This window comes from Rhipicephalus sanguineus, chromosome 10 (genome assembly GCF_013339695.2).
Source record: "Rhipicephalus sanguineus isolate Rsan-2018 chromosome 10, BIME_Rsan_1.4, whole genome shotgun sequence".
Classification (NCBI taxonomy): Eukaryota; Metazoa; Arthropoda; class Arachnida; order Ixodida; family Ixodidae; genus Rhipicephalus; species Rhipicephalus sanguineus.
The window spans coordinates 50617406-50628703 of NC_051185.1; the positions used below are offsets into that span (position 1 = coordinate 50617406).

At 46.6% G+C, this 11298-nt stretch overlaps 1 long non-coding RNA gene across 1 annotated transcript in view; it reads right to left on the reverse strand.

Moving 5' to 3' along the window:
- The window catches only part of LOC119371852 (uncharacterized), a 113972-nt gene that overhangs the window by 29315 nt on the left and 73359 nt on the right, over positions 1-11298 (reverse strand). The window contains exon 3 of the long non-coding RNA XR_005179315.2: positions 3011-3231. This is a non-coding gene — a long non-coding RNA (uncharacterized LOC119371852). The remainder of the gene's footprint in view (positions 1-3010; positions 3232-11298) is intronic.

Sequence of the window (11298 nt, forward strand, 5' to 3'; positions counted from 1 at the left end):
GTTGCCCGAGCAACGCAGCCCCCCCTCCCCCTCCGCAGGTACCCATTCATGCTCCTTCGTCCGACGGAGCCGGCCATCACGTTTCATCTCTCCTTGAGCCGCACCCGTCTGCAGCTTCCGCAAGCTTTCGCTTGCACAGAGAACATTCGACGCGCATGGCGATGTTATTGATTTTACTTTATGCGGAACATGACGGCGACGGTGAAAATGCTCATCGAATTATTTGATGAAGCAGCGCACAAAAGGACGAAATCACGCACACATAAAATGACACAAACACAAGCGCTGTACTGCAACTGATGCTTTAGTGACGAAATACCCGTCTCATAGAATATTACGCACATGCGCACTGACAGCAGTGAACATGATCAAGACCACGGAATTACACACAAAAAACAAAACCAAACGAAACAAATTGCACAGATATGACAGGATTTTAGATAAGAACTGAAAACAATATATGATTATAGACCAAGGTATCGGCGCGCTTTTTTAGAGAATGATAGCGAGGGGCGACTGACACATTTATGTTTCCATTTGTCGATTTCCACAGCCTCGAGTATTTCTCTTGTTTCCTTCTTCCGTTCCTTCTGCACAACCTCCGTACCTGTTAGAGTGCAGTACAGCGCTTGCAGTACAGCGCTTGTGTTTGTGTCATTTTATGAGTGGGTGATTTTTTCCCTTTTTGCGCTGCTTCGTGAAACATCACGGCTCACCAACTAGCCCATAACCACATATTAAGCTTATCGAGTGTCCGTATAATTGCTACCGCGATAAAAACATATAGTTACAACTCTTATTTGCGAGAATTACTTTATAAATGTAGGCTGCAGTCATCTGTTACAGAAGAAAGTCTACACCCCAACCCAGGTACACCCGAATGCCTGCACCCTCATACTTCTTGAGTGAGGAAAAAAAACGACCAAAGAAGGGACCGCTGGAATGTTTACACACAAGACAAAACGTAGTACTGACGCTTTAAAAGAATTCTAACGTTAGATGTTTCCACTTCAATATTTCTTTAAGTTTCTTTTTGGTCTTCGACTCGTCGGGAGGTCTCACGCTCCCGCGTTGGCAAGACGAATGCCCCGGAAAAAGGAATTTACGCTTCCGACATTCGAAACGAGAAACGTCAACTCGCGCGCGCCAGGAACCGGATAAAACCTAGGGAGCTCTAACAACAAGGAGAAGAGAGCACGCGAAAGCTCCCACATGACACCTTTATTTTATTCTCTTGTTTTCTACCCTCTTTTTTTTTCTCGCCTGCCACTTGGCAACGATCTCGCACTCTGCCAGAACCGGAAAGAACGCAACGAAATGCACGACAGCGAAGCCCCCTAAAGCCAATGCGAGGTCGGTGACTACTGAGGATAGGCAAAAAAAGAGGGGGGGGAGCGTCTATTTCCGGCGTCATCTGGCGACAAGCCCCCCTCAGATTCCCCCCCCCCCCCCCCCACGCCCGCCCCACGCTCCGCAATCGCGCACAGACCTATAGCGGCCGGCATTCACCCACTTGGCCGCAAGCAAAGCAGTCAGCGGTGGCAGCCGGTGGTTGAGATCGCACGGGAAAGGTAAGGTCAGCCGTACACGAAAGGTAGGCGCGGCGTGAGCCGTCGAGGTTGAGAATGAGGAGGAAACGCGGGTGAGGGTGGAGGAGGGAACGAAAGGCACGTTGCGACCGACGAACGACGCTGCCATATCGGAGCACCCCACACCTTTCTTCCGAGCTCTCCTTCCCTCCTCCCGCCGTTGTTTCCATGACGACCACCTCCCCCGAAACTCTCTTCGGAGGACCGGCCATATGCACTGACGCTCGCTGATGACGACCAAGACGCGGCCGACAGAACGACGCTTTCCGACCGCTTTCCTGACGGTGCCTTTGGGTGACGAGGAAAAAGTCGCCGATTTCGTATTCTTAGACATCGGGTGATGGGCAGCGTGCTTGCGACCGTAGTGACATATGCGTATTTTTTTTTTATTAGAAGGAAAGAGAGGGGAGACTGAAAGCAGAAAGGCGGAGAGTTCGGCATCAGTGTAGTCTCCCATTTGCTACTTCCCATTGGAGAAGGGGTTCTGATGAGCAACAGAGATACGGATGTGAAGACGACGAAGGTTGAAGATGTGGTGAGGTTGATAGGAACTTTCTTTCAGTCTGCTGCTTAGAGCTGCCCGTTATGCTGTTTTTGTATGATTCGTACGTGCGCCTTTTTGCGATAAGTGCATCTTCGTGGGCTACTTCAGCAGCCAGGATACCGTTGCTTAGTCGCAATGATTATTAATGAAGCCTACCCAGAAGTTTTGAAAATTGCCCCTTCAGAATTCTTCTGGAGTTTTACAGAAGTACACCAGCTTAACGGAATGGGTGGAATTTTCAGAAAAGCTACATCTGAACGTATCAAGCGAGTTCCAAGAAGTTACATATAACAACAACCACACAGTACTGTCTTTGAACATCAAGTACTATCATTGGACAACAAGCAACAGCAAGAAGCAACAAAGGAAGCATATACAAAATTAATAAAAATAGAAAAAGAACATCACATTTGATTAAAAATATCCTCGACAAGTCGCACCTTAATAGGATTCTATTGAGTAGCTGCAAGTTCACTGCGGAAGAGAGATCTATCTATCTATCTATCTATCTATCTATCTATCTATCTATCTATCTATCTATCTATCTATCTATCTATCTATCTATCTATCTATATATCTATCTATCTATCTATCTATCTATCTATCTATCTATCTATCTATCTATCTATCTATCTATCTATCTATCTATCTATCTATCTGTCTGTCTGTCTGTCTGTCTGTCTGTCTGTCTGTCTGTCTGTCTGTCTGTCTGTCTGTCTGTCTGTCTGTCTGTCTGTCTGTCTGTCTGTCTATCTATCTATCTATCTATCTATCTATCTATCTATCTATCTATCTATCTATCTATCTATCTATCTATCTATCTATCTATCTATCTCATTATAACATTGCCTCGCTCACACTATGACAAATTCCATACCTTGAAGCACATTTGTGATGCTCGTATGCCTTCCGAGTCACTGATGGCCCCAGAAAAGCCTTCGTCGCAGTAACGGCTGCTGGAGTTTCCAGCAGAGTTTTGCAAAGGCTCCAACAGCTTGAAGCAGCTCCAAGAGCAGCGGGTCAGTGGTCACTAGCCGCAGTAGTCTCTCGGGAACTCTGTGCCACTTCTCAATTCGGGTCTGCTTCTCGCCTCGGTCTCTGAATGTACACAGATAGCCGAATTGTCAGAAATTGGGGGTATTCCCACTACTATATGCGCGACACAACATGCAAAGATAACGTTTAGTATGTCACTAAATGACATCAGAGAGTTTTAGTTTGTTCACAAGCTCCTTTACGTTAGCGTTATACCATAGCCGCAAGCCGTAGCCGCAAACATGAGAATCCGGATAGGTGGAGCCATCTGGTACCGCGAAGATGAACCATGCAAGCACAGAATTGCGATTGTAGAAACCTAGTGCGTTCTACTTCCCTGCTGGTATGAATTCTTGGCAGCGGCGTTATTCCAAATAAGTTGCCCTTTTTAATGTTTTATTTCCTAAATAACAACAGGCAAACACACCGCTAACAACCCGACACGGCTGCGCTCATGACTAGGCTTCTGGAAGGAGCACGCGAGTCGCTTTCGTTCACTCCCGCACCGCGGCGCCACCCGCTCAATTCACATTTCCTATAATTGTGGCTGCACGAAGCGTGGCAAGACGTCGATACCATCGTGCGGTAAGCCGGTATGCCGTAAACCCCTTTGAGTATACCGGAATACCCTACAAGTTAAAAATCTCTATTGCTGCAGACATTTCTGAAACTAAGATATCGCAGCCAACTTATAGACTGCAAATGTAAGTTATTATAACGCTTTCCGGATTTATGTACCGAGCAATATCATCGGCAAGTATTCAGAAAAATGACCAGAACCTATTACAATCTTGTTGTGCGTGTTTACTTGGTCTAACGTTGTCTTGTCCTGTGCCAGCCCTCATATACGTTCCTGAGAGCTTATGCCGTGTTTTTACATGTATATCTTTATGACGACTCAACGAGAAAACAGTCCACCCGTCCGTCCCTGTGTCAAATAAGACGAAGATCTCCATAAATAAATGAATGTATAAAAGTCACACTGTCCCTTATGCCTTTGCAAAGAGGACTCGAAGGCGAAAGCCTTCTTCCTCTTCATTAAGGCGAAAGCCTTGGATGCATCATCAAATGCGAAAAGTGACCAGCGTTCCGCGTCGGCGGCGTCAACACGAGCGATGCAAAGAATCGGATGATGACGTCATCATGGCGTCACAGGTCGCCAAAATTTGTGACTTCATAGTGGCGTAACGTCGCATATTGACGTCCTCGCATGACGTCGTAGCTTGGTAAAAGGTGGGCCGATCACAGAGGCAGTGCAAAACTAGGATGCACTGCCTCCGGAATGCCCACCACTGACCAAGTGCCGATGTCGCGTGATGACGCCAAAAATTTTGACATCTGTGGCGATCTCGTGACGTCACATGGGAACACGTGGATTTTCGGACCACTCCGTGTTGGCGCAGACGGTCTCTTTTCGCGTTTCACGAGGCATCGAAGGCTTACGCCTTAAAAACAATATAAATTTTCTTGGCAGGGCTGGGTTTGAAGTAGGGTCCCCACGCTTCGAAGGCGTGTCTCTTAAACACTGGGCTACACACCCAGGCTTGCAAAACGTGAATATATGTGAACTACGTAAATGCGTTGTAATCGTGGTGCAAAACAAATATAAAAGATCAATGCTTTCTCTGAAAGCTACGCCGAATTACGTAGTGGTCGAATAAAGGTCCTCTGCAGGACAAGATGTAAAGCCGACATAGAGGATTGTAGCACAACAGGAAAATTCCAACTTTGCGAAAGTTTGATGTTAAGCCTGCGTTTCAGTGATCAAGGGACGCTCGTGCCATGGGTCCGTTCCATACGCTGACGAGCGCCCCTGGAAAGAGATGAAAGACGCCGTGCCTACGCCAGCCGAAAACGGCATTTTAGGGAAAGACAACCCACAGTAAAATTCTGCTCTTACAAATCCCTTAGAGAACTCCCAAAAAAATTCTTCATGGATTTTAACAGCGGATCTGCTTAAGGCGACCATTAAGGCCTGAACACACGTACGCGTTGCGGCGCGTCAGCGCATGACTTTTTGACGCGGCGCCGCGCCCTCTCCCAATAGAGAGAGAGGGCGCGCGGCTACACGAAGCTGCGCGTCCTCTCTCTCCATAGGGAGAGGGTGCGGCGCCGCGTCAAAAAGTCACGCGCTGACGCGCCGCAACGCGTACGTGTGTTCAGGCCTTTAGTCTGTGAGCTGCGAACAGAAATGAATCATCGTGATGAACCGGCACGCGCTCCCTTCCTCCTCTTCTTCAGCGTGGTCGTCTTCATCTTCCGCTTCGCTCTCGAAACACGTGCTCCGATTTCTCCGGCGCGGGATGCAATAACTCTGATGGGCGAGACAACGACTATAGAGAGAAAGAGAGAATAAATAGAAATAACGATAGAGAAAGACAGCAATTCCAGTGGGAAGAAAAATTTTTTCGCGATACGAGATTCGAACCCGCGTACCCACGATCCTAAGGCGAGCGTCTTAACCACTCGCCTTAGGCACAGCATAGCCTTGTGTAGCATAGCCTTGTGTAGTATAGTATAGCTAGGGAGTGGGGAAAGGGAAGTGAGAGGGAGGAGGGCAGACGTGAGGGTAAGGAGGGAAAAGAGGAGGAGAGAGAGTAGAACAAAGCATAGAAAGAGAGAAATAGGCAGAACGAAAGGCAGAAAGTGAAAGAGGGAGAGAAAGAGAGAGAATCAAAGAAGAGAGAAAGAAATAGAGGGCGACAGAAAGAGCTAGAAAGAAAGAGGAAGCGAGAAATACAAAGATAGACAGAGAAAGAAATAGAAGAAAGGTAGAAAGACATAGAAAGAGAGAGAAATAGATAGGGAGAGAGAGAGAGAGAGAAATGGCAATAGACAGAGTCAAGAAGGACATACTCGAAAAACAGAGACAAGAGAGAAAAAAAATGAAGGCAGCTTCGCACATGTGGTGCCAAGCCTGAAGGAAGTGAGGAGCTGGGCAGCCTTCTTTGTTTCTCTTCGGTTTTCTCTTTCTTTCCTCCTCTCTTTCTTTCTTTTTCTCTTTTCCAGCTTCTCTGTCTTCCTATCCTGCTCTATTTCTATTTATTTCTATTTCTCTTCTTATTTCTTCCCTTTCTTTCTCTCTCTTTCTATTTCTCTCTTGCTTCGTCTTTTTTTTTATCTTTATAAGTGGTTTTGCCTGCGTTACGCCAAGCGAGGCCAGCATACGACAGCCCGGGTCCCTAAAGTTCTTCGCTCTTGACATCATCAAGGCGCTCGAAGAACAAGAGGAAGAAGACTTCTCCCAGTGCTGGGCAGTATCGAACATACATGTATCTTAGATACTATCTTAGATACTCTATGAGTATCTTGTATCTATATCGCGATACGCCTCGAAAGACGAGTATCTGTATCTGTATTTCCGATACATTCGATAATGTATCGTATATCTTAAGATACAAGATACTACTATCTCAACACAACCGTGCGAAACAATAATCGCTGGCCAAGCTCCGCTTCTCAAGCTGGTACTGGTGCCACTAAGCCATCTGAATAAGTCTAAGGGCAGTGACGTCATTTTATTGTTACGCCTGAGTCATCGACTGAGGGTAGAAGATCAGGAAGACAAGCACGCGGACGTCTACGCCCAGCCCACGTACCTTTTGTTTTCTCGATTTCTTTTCTCTTTAGTTGCGTCATTGCCGCGACCTGCTCTTAGCCACTGTCCTGCGCCGCGTACTCCACTGCGTGCGGCGTCTATCGCGCAAATTCTGATGTTACAGTGTCGTTATTGAATATTCTCTTGCGTCTTGCTCCGTAACGAAATGTGATGCGTGCAAGAATGGGGTTGCTTTGCGTCGCGTGGATTTCACATATCAGCGATTTGAAGGATCTCGTGGATGTACGTTTGACTTGCATGCAGTGAATTAACCTATATGCAAATAAGATTCTAGCAACTTCAGCACCACTGGTATTGATGCTAGACCTAATAGAACAAGCGTTTACCCAACAAAAAATATCTTGGCGTACCGTATTTTTCACTTCCATCTACATTTATTCAAAGAATTTATGAAATCATAATTTCATTATTAGCACAAGTGCTTTCTTAGCTGTCATTTTGCATCACATACATTACCTAGGTCTCTGCACTGCTTTTCCGGTCTGGTCACTGCAGTATGTCTTTTGTAAAGCGCTCCCAAAATAAGATTTCTGCTTTTATTCTTCTGTCTGCTTTATTTCTACTGCTGTTTACACATTTACACGTCGACAAGGCGATTTTGAAAACAAATATATTATTATGTGGGCGTGCCTTGAGTATACAGTACAAAATATTCTCCTTACCGCTTAAGAAAATAGCGAAACTGAATTTGCATTATAATAATGAAAATAATTAGGAGCCACCTTCTCGCGATTCGAAAAACCTTGTTTAGCTGAATACTCTGTTTTGCTCATGAGCGTCACAACGAGCAGTTTCAGGCAATTTTACATAGGCACTGAATTTTCTATTGTCTGAACGGGTAAGTTGACGACACTTCATGCTCATAGATATTAAGGGCGCCGTCTGTATTGTGTTTCTGTACTCATTCAATGTGAATGCTTGATACACAACCACCTCTCTATTTTACTAATATTTGTGTTTCTGTTTTAGGCCTTCTATATTATTTTTTCTTGTACTAATCGCCACGTAATGGGAGCTATAAGCGGCAATAGTGCGAATAGCGGTGGTGTCCTGCGACGCTTTGTGCAACTATACAATACGTCTGAGACACTTCTGTGTTGCACATGTTCTCTCGTTGAAGAAAAATTGCTAAAAGATTGCACGTTAGTGAGTATATCAACGAAGAATCCCTTACGCCAGCAGCTAAGAACATGGAAATTGATTGCAGTTTTACGTCATCTACGTATACACCAGAAGTCTCAAACTCAGCTTATAGCCGGCGGGCCGTAGTCGCGAAATTTAGCTCAAAGGGCTGGGACAGTGAAGATGGTGGGGTCGGAGAGAGTTTGAACAAAATTACGGTACCATTTGAAAGGAAGCCTTTCCCATATCTCATATATAGGTCATTTCTGAAGGGGATTTGGAGTCAGAGAAACATCGATACCGCTGTACACAACGAGTGAAATCTGGACGCCGATTGAAATATAGAGTTTTTGTTTCACGGTTATGTTTCAGCATATGGTGACCACATCTTCCTCACGAAAGAAATGCTTGAGACCAGTTATGTCTGCGTAGCTCACGAACATACTTATTTAAAAAATAAAAACAAATTGAACGGAGACGGTCATGTGTGCCGGCCGGGCCGCTAGCGAACGGTCTCAAACCCCGTATACACCATGCGTTTATACCCCCCCCCCCCCCCGACAAAAAAAAGTCGCTATGAGCGTTGTTACTGCTGTACACCTGTCCGGATATACGGTATTGTGCAAACTGTCTCTTACGGACAAGGTAAAAGTCCACACCGGCATTTGCGCCGTCGTGCAAAGGCTTATTGACGTTATTGGGATGATATGGCAAACCCGCTAGCTGGTCGGCAAGCTGAGAAGAGACTCTCATCAATTGCAAAAATGACAAGCAAGAACCGCTGTCAGCGTAGTGTATAAAGAGTTGTCCTGTGAAGCAGCTAAAACAAGCCCCTATAAGTTGTTTTGGAAGGAAACTAATGTACTTTGAGCAAGAAGGGCAAAACTTTTAAGATACTAACAGACATTTCATTCCAATGAAACAAAATAGATCTCAAGAAATCTTCAGGCAGACATTTTCGTGTGTAGGCGTTTGCTGCTACATTATATGAATCTATAATAACAAATTTGAGAATGTATCGAAGTATCTTAAGATACAATTGCCAAGTATCGTATCGGATACAATTATTGCGGGAGTATCTTGTATTTGTATCTCCAATACTTCTTGCCTGAGTATCTTGTATCGTATCGCGATACAATTTCAAAGTATCTTTGCCCAGCCCTGACTTCTCCTTAGCGCGAGCGCGCGCTCGATATGCTACAGATGGCTATGCTATACGTGGTGTTGCCAGCGTTACGCCAAGGTACATGAGACGACGACAGCATACAACAGCCCGGGCCCCTAAAGTGCTCCGCACTTAAAAAAAAGAAATAGAGGAAGAAAGAAAGAGATAACATGAAAAACTTAGCAAAACGGTAAAGGGCCAAGTATACCTAGGTGGCCATGAGCTCCGCTGTCAAACTGCGCCTATAGCGCAGGCCACGCGTGTTTAGATGTGAATCATCTTATACCAAAGTTCAATCCAGTGGTGGTGTGCGGCGTGACCACCCTTACTGCGCATGCGCAAGCCCTCTCCACACAACTCCTCTCCCTTCCCCTCCCCTCTCCACTTCCCATTTCATCTCTTCTTTTCCCCTCACCCTCTCCACTGCCCCCTCCCCCTCTTCACTTCCCCTCTCCCTTTACCTCTCTCCCGTCCCCTCTCCACTCCCCCTCTGAAACGCGGGCTCTACATGCCAAAACGCTGCTTCGCATCGACTCATGGTCTCCTTTAGTGGGAGATGGTGGGATTTTTTTACAGGCGAAAGCCTTAGATACCTTATTACACCCAAAAAGCGAGCGTCGGCGCAAACACGAGTGGTGCAAAGAATGATGTGCTAACGTCACCCTCTGACCTCATCATGGCGCCAGATGATGAGGTCATCACATGACATCACCCCTTCGTCGAAGGTGGGCCGATCGCGGAGGCACAGCAAAACCATGTAAGGTGCAACAAAGCTAGCAATGCCTCTGATACAGGAGGCACGTTGGGTGCTGAAAGCTTGGGAGGGGCAGTGGGAGGATCAATAGAATTCACGGAGAAGGAGATGGCTTTCGCTTTCGAGTTGTCCTAGACATATGCATGAGGGCAGTGCGATCCATTTCTCTTTGCCTCTCCGCATCTGCATGCCGTAGGCACGCCGCCAAAGAAGGTAACTTGAAGTTGGGATAATGCGGAGGACACATATGATGATAGTGAAGGTGAAAGGTAAAATTTGAAGCAAGTAATCACCGTCAGCATCGCCAGTCAGCAAAATGTTCGATAAAAGGCACACGACATGTTGAGGATTGTGGACTCCTGATATAAAAAAATATAAATGTATTAAGAGTGCAGACCACTCGTTCCCACACAAGAGGTTAGAGAAAACTTGCGACACTGTTGGAGGCTTAAAGGAAAAGGTTCCATATTGGAGAACATATGTACTGGCTCCAACTGCACTGTGCGAAGGAGGGTGTCGAGTCTCTTTTTTCATACACAGCCCACCCGTGGACTCTCCATTAAGTGCGTTCACTACTGTTCTATACTACGTTTCACAAGCTGTTGGCAGCACTGCCTAAGGTAGAACTTTCTCGTCCAATCTGGGCTGTAGGGGCGCAGCAAATAGTCCCTCAAATATTAGATGCGAAGTATCTTATGGCGGAGTTCAATCCGGTGGTGGTGGTGGTGTGCGGCGTGACCACCCTTACTGCGCATGCGCATACCCTCTCCACTTCCCCTCTCCCCTCCCACTTTCCACTCTTCCTCTGAAACGCGGGCTAGACATGCCGAAATTCTGTCCTGCGCAACGCCGCGATGAGCACCAGCGCATGCGCGTCCCCTCCCCCTCTCTCTCCTCTCCTACGCTGCCCCCTCTCGCACGCCTGCCGACTGCGTTCCCCGCTCGCCCTGTGACAATTAACGGACAGGCTAGAGGGAAGACAAGACGCGCGTAGCGTTCCTCTTCGCGTTCCACGACGCGAGGTCGGTAGCATGCCCAAAGAACAACAACGGAACGCGATCGTGCAAGTGCTCCGGCTTCGTATCGCCTCATGGTTCCCTTTAGCGGGAAATGGTGTAATTTTTCTTGTTTTAGTAACGCAGGACTATTTTGCGAACTCCAAACACGCAAATTTGAAAACATGGTTAGGATTGATGTTTTTAAAGCGTGCAGAGTGTTTTAGTCATCCGTGAAATTAATGGAGAAGCCCGCATGGACGCATTTCAGCGGAGGCTTAGTGTGAGGTGGGGATGCGCTGTCATTCGGCGACATGGCGTCGCCCGAGTTGTTTGTGTCTCTGCAACATACCCCTCAAGCTGTATCACGTGTGAGCCAGTCAATCGAATGTGAGCGGTTTTCCCAAGCTGGCGAAGCGGATAGCTTTAAACGTTCTTGAAGGGCTTCGCGTCGAACGCGGGGACCGTGAAAGTT